The following is a 12,938-nucleotide window of genomic DNA, read 5'->3' as shown; positions in this document are numbered from 1 at the left end:
GTATATACATGTCTTTTATAAAAAATAAACTATATAAAAAATTACAAATATGCAATATACATACATGCATACATCAAGTCGATCCTTTTGGATCGGGATAGGGGTGATTCAAATCCGAAAATCCAAAAAGAGAGTATCCGAATCCAACAAAATATAATCGGACTTTGGGTCGGATCAAATCATGGGCCAATCCATTTGCAACCCCCAATTAGAATGGATGGAGTCAAATCCAAATCCAATCCTATCTAGTAAGCACACTTAAATTACAACCCCCAAATCTGATTCTGATTAATCGGGTCAGATATCATATCAGACCTAGGATTTTGGGGTATGATTGATAGGCCTAGTGACCAAGTGATGTGGCTCTCTCACAGTGCCATTGATGACACAATACGTTACAGGTATAACTAACCAATGGAGCTGAAGAAAATTTAAAGTCAAATTGGAGAGTACAGGTCACTCCCCAACATATCTTTTATTGAGTGGACAAATGAAAGCCCAAAAAATAAAAAGTGGACGCTCGAATGGACTTGGACAATATCCGTTTCGATCCACTAAGGCGCTAACGATCAGATTTTGGATCAGTGCAATCCAATGTAAACTTCGGACCGTTCATATTAATTCAATTAATTAAGGTTCAGGCGGAGTCCAATCCGAATTTGGTCCATTAACAATCTTACTTGGCCAGCCAAACCCAATGGGGTTGACGGGTTATTGTCAAGATTATCTAATTTTCTCTATTAAAATCTATTATTATTTTCCCTAATAAAATTATTTTAATTAAATCCCTTATTTCTTACTAAATGTCTTTGAAACCATTTAATCCTACCTAATAAAGCATGCGTATAAATTAGATGGATTTAGTGAATTAAGGGCCAACCCTAGACCAAACCTTTAATAAGAACCTTGGCCAGAATGAAATTGATGTCAAAGCTTAAATTTGCCAATATAATCTAATTTTTTATTCAATATAATGTATTTGCAATTGAGAGATTTTTAAAGAATTTAAAACGACAAGTGAAAGGTCAGATCGGACTCAACCCGAGCCTAACCTAACCTGAAGTCAATTTTGGGTTTGATTGGATTGGATTAGAGTCAAGGGATTTTGTATTGGGTTAGGGTTGATAGTCACAACTTGGAACATGATCTGTTCTACATCCTCTACTCTTGAATGGGGTTCAGAACCTCAGGTCGAACTCACTACCTAATGTAGCTTGGCTTACATAAATTAGTTTAAGACATGGGGGTTGAAAATAAGGCAAGTATCATCATTATATGACCTACTGACATATAAATAGAGTTCAAATCAACCCCCCACAAGATTGTCCCCCACAACGTCCCACAGTACATTCCTGCCGTGTATTGGGAATATCTCTCGATGATATATTAGAAATGATGATATCATCATCGGGAGATGTTCCCAATACACGATAGGAATGTGCTGTGGGATGTTGTGGGGGGCTGATTCGATCTCCATATAAATATAGAAAATAGAATATAGACAAGTAGACATATAGACATAGTCTATAGATAGATGGATATAAACAATGGGAAGATACGTTGCTTTAATTTTACAAGCTCAGCCCCATTATATGAATTAATTATCAGTTTTTCCTGCTTCAAATTTATGAGAACATGAAATTTCTACAAACCCAAATGAAAAAGAAACTCAAGACTGCATTCGACATTTCTTAATTATTTGAAGGATTTATCTCCTTTTTCATGTTAAAATGCGTCTATGAATACTGAGTTTTTAATTACAAAAAAGAATGCCAAATGCAACCTAAGATGATCAGGCTCTTTTTTCAGGGTTCAAATGATCAAGCCACAAAGCCAAAGCGTCTCCCTCTAGGGATCCAGGACCTCCGAAAGTATATCAACTTTAAGTGGAATGGAAAATGTGCCGGCTTCTATCAGTGCAAGTCGGTGCTCACACCTTCGAGCAGCTCCTTGCAACCTTGTATTAGGAATATCTCCTATGAAATAAATCAGATAACTACAGAGATATTCCCAATGCAAGGCTGTAAAGGCTGTTGGAACAGGCTTTGTCCTGATTGAAGCCAGACTCGCATTTGAATTGTTGGAGAAAAATTCAAATGTATGTTAATTGGTTCTTCCAGCATCGACGCAAAATCGATTCCCGATTCCCACAACCACTAATAAGCTCCAAATATAATGCCGTATGAATAAAAATACCTTACCAATCTCTCTCTCCTTCGTTGTTTCGTCACTGGTTATAGAGATTGACTAATCTGTTCTTACCCATGCCCACATGTCTAAGGTGGTCTAATTATCCAACAATCCCATGTGATGAAAAGGAACAAATGCCATTGATATGGCAGATACATAAAAGAAGGAAGGAAGGAAGGAAAGAAAGAAAGAAAGAGAACATGCATATGAATAGATCACAAATCTTACTTAATTACAACCAGAGTAGGTTAATAATCTTTACAGATAAAGCTAAAAAAATCTCCATTGGGGTAGGGGTACAAATGGATGGGATCATGATTCGATTCAATCCAATTCGAATCCAATCCTATTTTTGTCGGATTCGGATAACTCTCTATTGGATTTTCAAATCGAATTGAATTCAGATCACCCCTTATCCGATTTGCTCTCTCTCTCTCTCTCTATATATATGTATATATTTATAAATATATTTACTTATAAAAAGACATGTATATATTAATATATTTATATTGCATTTTTTGTAACTTTTTTATAAAAAAGACGTGTATATATTAATATATACAAAAAAAGTAGTTGAAAAAGCACTAATATTTTTTTTCTTTATACAAACAGTTGTTTTTTCTTTTAATAATTTATTAAATTTTTTCATAATTCGAATTGGATTGGAACATATTCAGATTCAAATCACTAATTATAAGATCTGATCAAATCTTTAGATCGAATCAAATTTGGATATACCCTAATTCGAATCCAATCCGATTTATTTGCATCCCTACCATGTGAGCATATTCCTAGCTAGCCCCTAAATATGCAATATGTGACAAGTTTATTACAACAATATGCGGAAATTAGGGTGTTCTTCAATATTCAGTCTTTCTTTTGATAGTCTAGAACCAAAAAGAAAAAATCACATTCTATTACCCTAATTCTTTCTCGGGCTTCACATAAAAACAACCACCCTTTGGCTACACGCCCATACCACCATTCCAAAAATTTTGTCAAATTTCTTGATCTAATGGATCCCATACACGTGCCACTCACCTATTGTATATAGATCTTGAGGGAGAGGCAACTTAAGGCTATGTTTGGTTTGAAGGAAAAGGTAGGGAAAGGAAGGGAAAAATATCAAAATCTATACAAAGTTTGTTTTCCCTACTTTTCCTTCAAACCAAACATAGCCTTAAAACATCAGCGGATTCTATACTGATATTTTGTTGGATGGTTGGCTAAATTGATATCAGGGTGCACACGTGCAACACTGCATCATTGTGGCATGTTAAATATTCAATAGATAAGATGCTATTCAAGAATGACTGTTCAGCCCACCTCAGAATTCTTAACCCCATCATATAGGTGGGATGAATCCTGACCATGGATTGATGCCAAATCCACGGGCAGGGTGCGATTTAGGAAGCTGTAATTTCAGAATTCTACAGTGGGTTGCAGTATACATATTTCTCCATTTCTAATATCAATGAATTGAATTTAAGGTCTACCTATCATTCATTTGCAGCACTGCCCTAAATAACAGTCTTATTCATATTTCCATGTACATAATGAGATATTGGGATGTAAAATGTGGTGTGATTATATCAAACATAATGTGCCCAAACTAAAGCAAAATCAATAAACAAAGTGAAAATTTATGAAGATTTTAATTTTGATTTATTTAATGATTCAATTTAAAAATAAATATGCATGTATGAGGAAAGACAGAAGGGGGAGATACTTATGAGCTCTATGGTGAGAGGACTCGTAGCGCTGTTGTGTATATAGATCTATTGGCCCCACCAAAAAGTCACTTTATCTGATTCAAGGTGGGGCCATGTTAACAAATCAAAGTCTTTGATTTACTTGTTTCAGCGTGTTAGGACTATGACATTGTCATAGCAAATGTGGGTTTGTATTATATAATGGCTTTATATGAGTTTTAAAGTTGACATCAGCACTCCATAGCACATCCCAACCGTATATTGGGAACATCTCCCAATGACAATGTTGAGATGTGCATGTGGGGCATTAATGTGATCTGTGAGTTTTCATGTAGATACCCCAAGGCCCAAACAGTGGGGCTTGATCCTAGGTCTCGACTACGACCAATCAGAGAGTAGGGGTATAAATGGTTCAAATTTGAATCAAACAAGGCAATATCTAAATTCGAATCCGATTAGAAAAATTGATTTCCGAATGTGATTCAATATCTGATGGATATTGAAAAGTAATAAATATTTAAATATTTGATTCGATTTGAATTTGACCAATTGATTATTTTAGGTAATTAATAAATATTTTATTTATTTAAAGTATATAAATATATAATTTAATTTTTAAATATATAAATTATATAAAACATTTAAATATTTTATATAAGAATTAAATAATCAATCAAGTTCGGATATTTATCGAATCGGATCAGGTCATATCTAAATTCAAATCTGAATTGTTATTCAATATGAATAGAATATCCGAATTCGACTGATTAAATATTCGAATTATTTGAATTCAATTCAATTATATAAAATCTTAAATTTAAAATCAAATTTTCGAATGCCATTGACACCTACTAGAGATAGACCTAACCACCATCGGTTGGCCATCATCGTATAACCCCAATATTGGGAGAGTTTATCTTTTAACTTCTTCTTTTTTCATTTTCTCTTACCAATTAATATGGAAAGAAATTACAAATGCATGAAGGCGACACCCTTTTCCTATAGGAGCCCACTTGATCTTCAGTTTTCTATCTAAGCTCAAACACGTTTTTTTATACATGCATGTATGATAAAAACTGGTCTTCATGAGAGAGAGATGCCTCTAAATAAAGTGAGAATGTGAGATTAAAGGGTGTAACTGGATTATCTGTAGCGGATGGAATGTTAACATTTTTTATGATCCTTGACTGCCAAATGGTCTTATTGACAAACCTGCAACTTGGAACCAACCCATAAACATGGTGGGTACTCTTATAGATCAACACTCTTATAATTGGAGTAATGTTGTGCGCGCACAGGGTTTCAATGAGGAGACTGTTAATATGATTTTGAGAACCGGTATCCCTTCTACTTCTCATTCCCATGGGGACACCTTGGTTTGGACTTTAACTCCCCATGCTAACTACACTTGTAATTCGGGAAACAAACTTATTTCCAATTATCAAGAATCTTCACACTCTATGTGGGTTTGTCCAGGACTAAGCTGAAAATATTTTTGGAAGATAAAATTCATCCTACCCAGAATAAAAACCTTTGTTTGGCGCTATTGCAAAGGAGCCCTTCCTGTGTCTGCTAACCTTGCCAAGAGATCGAATCACATTGATCCCACCTACAGACTTTGCCATGAAGATCCAGAAACTTTGGACCACTTATTTTTCCACTGCCCAGCGGTTCAACCAATTTGGTTTGCCTCATCCATGGGTTTGTGAGTCAACATTTGCAATGATCAATGTTTTCTTTTCTGGTTAGAGGAATGGAGGAAAATGGATAACATTATTAAAGAGGAATCCGATCTCTCCCTATTTACTAGAGGCACTGTTCTTATGTGGTATATTTGGAAGGCTAGATGTCAAACCTATTTTAATGGGAAGCCATTCACTCATTCACTCATTCAGCCATTCTCATTCCCTATAATGCCCACCTTGGAGGCTTGGTGAAAATGCGTGAAAGACGTTTGTTGACCCAACTAGAAAATTTAGGATTTGCTTCTCCTTCTCTTCAAAGAACCTCATCAGTTTAGATCAAACCTCCTCATTTGCACATTAAAATCAATACTGATGGAGCATGGTCTCCATCAAAAGCTACAGTCGGTATCATTGCTTGAGATGAATTTGGATCACTCCTGGTTGCCAAATCTTTGTTGGTGAAGAGTTCTTCTCCCATTGAATTTGAATTTAAAGCAATTCTAGAGGGTCTTTGACTAACAAAATCTTTCATCTTGGACCCGATTATCATAGAAAGTGATGTTAAAGTGGCTATTCAAGTTTTCTCTTCGGATCTAGAACCCCTTTGGAGTTCGTTGCTAATTGCCTTGAATTGTAAAACCATCTCAAAATCCTTCTCATCTTGTGCTTGGTATCGCACCCCTCGATCCTGTAATAGAGCAGCCCATGGGCTTACCCAATTTGCTCTAAGACAAAATCGACCGTTTACTTAGTCCTCTATTCTAGATTGTATCAGATCTGTCGTTTTATAGATTATCTTAAACATTAATAAACTTGTAATTCTCATGTTCAATAAGATACAAACTTAATTTCAACCCACTTGAATACAAAAGCAATTTTGATACATAAAAGCTATAAAAGCACTTTGCCACCCCCTCACACCACGTGACATTGATGTAATTGTTCATGCTGGAGTTGGGATCGTCTGTCCCCTGGGGATAGACGTTACATTCTGCCCCGTCCAATATTATTCGAATACGTTACATTCTCCGACTCATTTTGAAACTAACCCATCCTTCTCATTCTACTGTTCCGTCAAGAGTTCTCTTTCTCTCCCTCCCCTCTCCATCCACTGCCCTTTCACCTTCACATACATATGAAAGCAAATATCTCATTGTCATCAGAGATGAAGTTGCATCTGAGCCCCGCTGCAAGTCCCGCTCTCTTCTCTTCTCCTCCCTCTCCATTGACATTCTGCATTGCGATGTGAATCGCAACCCAACCCCGCCGCTGTAACCCTTTCCAGTGTTGTATTCCGGCCACTTCAAAAACCCTCCTTGCGGCTACAACCCTCGCCAGTGTTGTATTCCAGACAGCTCCATAACCCTCGCGGGTGCTGATTACAATAATAAGGCTTGATTTACTTTATTTATGTTTCAGACTTTCAGTTCTGAAGAATGTTAAATCTAACATAGATTGAAGATTGGATCTTATTTTCAAGTTTGGGGAATATCATAGAAGTTTTCTATCGATATGGTCTCTGTATTGCAGACGGGATGAAAAATCTCACAATTAAAAATTAAAACCTTAAAGTTACAAGCCATAAATTCTATGTACACTGTATAGAACTGGATTGAAGAGAAACAAACGGAAACGACTCTCTTCCCAATTTCTACGATCTAGACAGATAATTGTGTTACCATGTTCTTTAATGTGATTTAATCTATGATTGGGCATTTGGGTAAACAGAATTTTCTTTTTGGGAAAATAGACCCCTAAAATGGCCGAAATAAATCAAAAATAAAAAATCTAGTCGGAATACAACACATTAAACCTGAAGTGGTCGAAACATGAACCACGAGAGTTGCAGGGGCGAGGCAAGGTTATGGAGCTGGCCGGAACACAGCACTGGTGAGGGTTGTACCGACGAAGAGGGTTATTGAAGTGGCCGGAATACAGCATCGGAGAGGGTTGCATCGGCAGAGTTGGGTTGCGATTCGCATCGCGATACAACATGTCGGTCGAGAGGGAGGAGAAGAGAAGAGAGAGGGACTTGCAGCGGGGTTCAAATGCAGCTTCGTATCTGATGATAGTGAGATATTCACTTTTAGATGTATGTGAAAGTGAAGGGACGGTGGATAGGGGAGGGAGAGGAAAAGAACTCTCGGCGAGAACGTGAAATGAAAAGGAGGGGGTTAAACAAATTTGATAAAAACTGAATCACACTACCGTTAACATCCTAATTCCGTTAGTTTCAAAATGAGTAGAAGAATGTGACGTGTTCTAATAGTATTGAACGGGACACAAAATTTTCTGTCGGTAGGGGACAGATGAGCCGAATTCTTCATGCTGACGATGCCAGATAAAATAAAGAAAGAAAAGCAACGATGATCAAATGGCATGAAGGGTGACCAGGTTCCTGACCTGATGTATGTACCATGGCAATATCGGTACTGAAGAAAAAAACGAGTTAACTCAGTGTCCTGACTCCTGAGTCATGATTTCCTCAGTCCCGACAACCGACCACTACGTGTTCGAGCCTGTGGCTGTGAGAGAGGTACATTATTTGTAGCCCAGACGAAAAGACTAAACGAAGCCAAATTGCGCTGAAGCAAATAAAACAAACAAGAGCCAAGAGACCACATGTGATATAGAAACTAATTACGAGCTAAACAATGACAATACGGGAACAAAAAGCTACAAGGGAACAAAGATTAGAAGACAAGCAGAGACGCCAAAGTGGAATGAAGATGAGAAAAGGAATAAATAAGTAAAGAAAGAAAAGGGCACGAGGCTCTGAGCCAACTTGACTCACATGGACTGTGTCTTCCATGTTCTCTCTGTGTCTTTTTGCCTACTAAGAAGAGAGAGAGAGAGAGAGAACGAGAGAACCCAGAAGCGATGAGAGCCTAGCTAATAGAAGCCTATCCAGGCGAGAGGGCGCGCCTCAGACTCACAGTTTTGCATGTAGACAAAGCAAATTCTGTACAGTGTTAATGCAAGCAGAAAGGGACTAAAGAGGGTGACTGTACAAGGGATACAGCTAATGAACCCAGTGCTGTATTTTGTGTTTTTTGCTTAGAATTGGATCATCTGTGTGAACGTTTGAGTTCACATGTTTGAACCGACAGGTTATAGCTTGCTCTAATATTAAAAAGGTGGTCGGCCGGAGATCAGATGGGATGGGGTAGAGCCACTGAGCCAGTGAAAGTGTCGTCAGAGCTACAGTTTCAACTTTTTCGAGTTGATCAGGAGGATGCCCATGCATGACGAATAATCTAGGGGTTTTATCAACTTGCCAAACAGCCTTTCTTCGTGGTTTGGTGGCCGACTTGTTGTATTACTATTAATCATGTGACAAGGCTTCGTAAAACCTGTTGAATTTAATAGTTGATTTGGGTCACGAAAATCACGTCAAAATGGAAAGGTAGGAAGTGGGTTCTTTTGATCAGTGTTTACATTAGATTACATTTAGGCTATGTTTGGTTTGAAGAAAAAGGTAGGGAAAGGTAGGGACAGGTTTCCGTTCCCCTACCTTTCCCTACTTTTTACTTCAAACCAAACACTGCCTTAATGATTTTATCTCAAGTAAAACGCATCCAGAAACTTATAAGCAATGTTTGGTGAAACATGGGAAAGCCAAAACTAACTGTTTTTCAGCAATTTGGGATTTCAGTTGGTTGATTCAGCTTCTTTCAATTGTTTTAGGGCCATGTTTGAGAGTTTAAAAATAAGTGTTTAATCAAAATAAGTGCTTATTTGGGCCATTAAGCATTTATCGGTATTTGGGAAATAAGCCTGAAATAAGTGTTTATTTTAAAAGTAAGGGCTTATTTTTTAAGCCCAAATTTCTAGCTTTTTTTAAGTGCTTATACAATAAGCACTTATTCAACTTTTTTCTTTCAAAATTATCCCTAGTTGAATTTTATAAAAGTAATTTTATGAAAGCATTTTATGAAAGTAAAAGTATTTTCACAAAAATGCTTTCACAAAAGTGTTTTTATAAAAGTAATTTCATAAAAGTGTTTTTATATAAGTAATTTAATAAAAATGCTTTTGAAGGGTATATTTTGAAAATTTAAAAGAAAATAAATAACAAAATAGTTAAAAATGCTTATTACAGAAAAAGACTACCAAACACCTAATATAAAAGAAGTGTTTATTTTAAAAAATAAACACTTGAAAAAATTGGGTGCCAAATGCAAATAAGTGCACTTATTTTAACTTAAACACTCCCAAATATGGCCTAGATATATAAACTAGCTAGCTATTCAAAGATGCCGGAGTACTGAACAGCCTTTCAAATGCGATTGAAAGCCAATTTGAGCTCACCGGATTTTTTGTTAAACATAGTTTGTAGGCTGTCTGTGGAGAACCCAGATTTCCTACTCACTCTCTATCCGCTTTGAATTGCAACGTCTCTCAATTTATAATAGAGATGTGTGACTGCAATTCACGATGGGTAGAGGATGGATAAGAAAAGTGAGTAGGAAATCCCGTTTGGTCTGTGGAAGGCTGTCTTAAAAAGCCAGAAGCCACTGCGTTCAACCTAAACCCTCCCAAATGGGCACTTAATGGCTTCTTCAAGCTTACCTACCAAACATGGGGTCACTTATATATGAATCCTGTTGTGCATTTTATTGAGTGTCATATCCATCGTTAAATTATGGGCCCTCCAACCATTTTTTTCATAGTAATCCATTGAGTGTCATGTCCACTATTTAAGTATAGTAATCAACTATGAGAAATATTAGATATTCAGCTTTCTTCTACACACTTATTTTCATTAAAACATGCTTAATTTCTTTTGGGTGCAGACAAAAAACAAATGACCAACTTTATAATTGGGACTTCTTTTATAAAAGATTAGTAAACAAATTCTGGGGATGTAGAAAATGTAAAAAATATCCATTTAGGTTATGACATATGAATTTGCTTTTATTTATTTATTTTGCTTTATGGGGTTACATTTCACATCAACACCCCATAATGCCCCACAGCATGTCTCGACCTTGTATTGGGAACATCTCCCAAAGATATGTTCATTAGTGCCTCACAGCACATCTCGACCTTGTATTAGGAATATCTCTCAATGATGTTTCATCATTTTTCGTGATTATCATCGGGAGATGTTTCCAATACAAGAACGGGATGTGCTGTGGGACACCCCTTGTGGAGCACTAGCCCATCTCCCATCCCCTTAACCCCTCACAATCTCCGTGGCAAGAAGATTCGATCTGTTTCAAATTAGAGATATGAACCACCATCAAATGATGCATATGAGTTTCCAATTGACTATTAACAACGAGTAGCTATACATTGTGTTTTCATTATAAGAGCTACAAGATGCCCGACCATGAATTGATATGTATGATGAGAACCCACGACAATCCATTTAGATCATTGTCCACAACAAAACACATGATTGATTGATTGATTGAAATTATATTCTCTTGATTTAGAGATCATACCTCCTTGTTTTTATAGATAAAAATAGTAATTTATTAACTATAAGAAGAAAGATCAGTCTTAATACAATCCAACCAAAAGAAGGACAACAACCCATCTATCTAACTTATACACTAAAGAGTTTAGCTTTCTGGCTACGACATGAGCAGCTCTATTTGATCTCTATTCACATATGTAAAATAAACTTGCTTTATGCTGTTATGCATGCTTTTAGTTATAGACAAAATATCATCTGTCACCCTGATAGAGTGAAAGAGATTGCATGCAAGCTTTAAAAGCAATTCGAAAATTGAAGGGTCAAAAGTTTCCCAAATTTGAGCGGTTTTCACGTAAGGCTCCTTTTGCTTTTGTTTCACTTTCAGTTGTATACATTTCTTCCCCTTCTGCAGCAAAACTGCTTAAGTAATTTTTGAGGCACATCTAGTTCACTGGAGCACATGAGAGTGCACGGGCTACCCACATAGCTAGCTCGCCCAACATGCACCCCACAGCATGATCCACCCATGCATTCTGAGCATCATCATCTCCACATGATGTTCCCAATGCACATGCGGAACATGCTGTGGGGAACGTGTGAGGCGCTCAGTGGAAAGCCAATCCGAACTCAGGAACACACGGCAATAAAAAGACTCTACCTCATAGTAAACACATGCATACAAAGAAAAGAAAAGAAAAAATATCTTTAAATTGTGGCAAACAACCTTTTGGACATCCCACTAATGGACAAATAACCAGCATTGTACCAAGCCTTAAAATTTTTTATTTTAATTTTTAAGAAAGCAGGGGGGATTTTCCAATTTGGGATTTGCTCCTCACATAGTGTATCTCATTCCGATCTCAGAGTCTCATTCCACTGTGTATTAAGAACATCTCTCCATAAATAATGATACAAAGTACAGAGACGTTTCCAATGTACGGTTTGGACACATTGTGAGGTTGGTGTGAGGAGCAGACCCAGACTCCTCCCTTCCTCTCAAAAGGAAAAAACATCCATTTAACTGGCAAATCCAAACATTGAACAATTTTTTCCCACAAAAATTTGTTAAAATTAGAGATTATCATGCATCATACATATAAGGGTTCTAATGATCCAAAACTCACTCATTGAACAAGTTATTTAATTAATAGAGTATTGTAAGGATTTTGTAGATCAACCAGAAAGTTTTAGACTGTGTTTGGTTTTACAGAAAAGGGAAAACTTTCCCTTCCCTTCTATTTCTTTCAAACCAAATACAGTCTCATTGCACTAAGGTGGCATTTCACATTTGGTCGTGCTTAAAGGATCCTCTAAGCTTTGAAAAATTTTTGCTTTTTTTATAGGTTTTAGTATGAGGCCCAAAATCACATTTTTATGGACTGAACTTAGATTTTTCTATTTCTCTTTTTTTTTTTTTTCTTTTTTTCATAAAACAGAGATCAAAATTGCACTAATCAGAACGAAATGGTGAAATAGGATTCAAGTAGCCTCCCATCAATATGGTTGGATTAAGGCTTCGATGGTGATGATAATGATGAGACAGTTCAAAATCACCAAACACCACCTAATGTTATTATTATTATAGAATTTTAAATATTATTTTCCCAAGTCAACTAGTATATAAGCTAAGAACCAATGTTCCTCACTCTTCACTTCTCAGGTTCCCATAAAAAATAAAAAACATACTAACAAGATTATAGGAAGTACTTTGGGATAATTTGTACGGACAACACAACAAACGGGTGTAACCTCAAATAACGTCTGAAAAAAGGAGCTGGAAATAAAAGTGAAAGTCAGAACCTGCTTGACTGGGGGAAAAACATTAAAAAATTAATTCCTATGCAAATTTTTTTCCTGTTTAGATCAAGTTCCTGCCAAATAACATATATTCTTTTGATTTATAAAAAGGGAAATAAGAATTAAAAA

This window comes from Nelumbo nucifera, chromosome 4 (assembly GCF_055504915.1).
Source record: "Nelumbo nucifera cultivar China Antique chromosome 4, China Antique-T2T, whole genome shotgun sequence".
Taxonomy (NCBI): domain Eukaryota; kingdom Viridiplantae; phylum Streptophyta; class Magnoliopsida; order Proteales; family Nelumbonaceae; genus Nelumbo; species Nelumbo nucifera.
This window is presented reverse-complemented; position numbering follows the sequence as displayed.